Raw genomic sequence first — 1,254 nt, 5'->3', positions numbered from 1 at the left:
CACCTGTGTCACCTGTGTCACCTGTGTCACCTGTGTCACCTGTGTCACCTGTCACCTGTCATCTGTGTCACCGTGTCACCTGTGTCACCTGTCACCTGCCACCTGTCATCTGTGTCACCTGTGTCACCTGTCATCTGTCATCTGTCATCTGTCATCTGTCACCGTCCCCGTGTCACCATCCCTGTGTCACCTGTGTCACCACCCCTGTGTCACCTGTCATCTGTCATCTGTCACCTGTCACCTGTCATCGTGTCACCTGTGTCACCTGTGTCACCTGTGTCACCTGTGCCACCACCCCTGTGTCACCGTGTCACCTGTCACCTGTGTCACCATCCCTGTGTCACCTGTGTCACCACCCCTGTGTCACCACCCCTGTGTCACCTGTGTCACCTGTTCCCGGTGTCACCTGTGTCACCACCCCTGTGTCACCGTGTCACCTGTTACCTGTGTCACCTCTGTCACCCGTGTCATCAGTCACCTGTGTCACCTGTGTCACCGTGTCACCTGTGTCACCTGTCATCTGTGTCATCTGTGTCACCTGTGTCACCTGTCCCCGTGTCACCATCCCTGTGTCACCTGTGTCACCTGTGTCAACTGTCACCGTGTCACCTGTCCCTGTGTCACCTGTCACCGTGTCACCTGTCCCTGTGTCATCTGTTCCCGTGTCACCTGTGTCCCCTGTCCCCGGTGTCACCTGTCCCTGTTTTACTACCCCTGTGTCACCTGTCACCTGTCACCTGTGTCACCTATGACCTGTGTCACCATCCCGGTGTCACCTGTCATCTGTCATCTGTCACCTGTGTCACCTGTGTCACCGTGTCACCTGTGTCACCTGTGTCACCTGTGTCACCTCTGTCATCTGTGTTACCTGTGTCACTGTCACCGTGTCACCATCCCTGTGTCACCTGTCACCTGTGTCACCTGTGTCACCTGTGTCACCGTGTCACCTGTGTCACCACCCCTGTGTCACCTGTGTCACCTGTCACCGTGTCACCTGTGTCACCTGTCACGTGTCACCTGTGTCACCACTCCTGTGTCACCTGTGTCACCACCCCTGTGTCATCTGTGTTACCTGTGACCTGTGTCACCACTCCTGTGTCACCTGTCATCTGTCATCTGTTGCCGGTGTCATCCCCTGTGCCACCCCCGTTGTCATTGCTGTCCCCTCTGTCCCCTCGCAGGCGCGTACAGCGCCAGCCCCGGGATCCCGCTGGTGTCACCCCAGTGTCACCCCAATGTCACCCCAATGTCACC

At 57.4% G+C, this 1,254-nt stretch overlaps 1 protein-coding gene across 1 annotated transcript in view; it reads left to right on the top strand.

Annotated features, from left to right (window-relative positions):
• The window catches only part of LOC130587952 (alanine aminotransferase 1-like), a gene marked incomplete at both ends in the record, with an annotated part of 6,300 nt that overhangs the window by 2,853 nt on the left and 2,193 nt on the right, over positions 1 to 1,254 (top strand). The window lies entirely within an intron of this gene.

Source organism: Malurus melanocephalus, unplaced genomic scaffold (genome assembly GCF_030028575.1).
Source record: "Malurus melanocephalus ecotype Western Australia unplaced genomic scaffold, MMel_1.1 scaffold_2855, whole genome shotgun sequence".
Lineage (NCBI taxonomy): Eukaryota > Metazoa > Chordata > Aves > Passeriformes > Maluridae > Malurus > Malurus melanocephalus.
The sequence above is the reverse complement of the archived record's forward strand: the minus strand, read 5'-3'. Positions and strand labels throughout refer to the sequence as shown.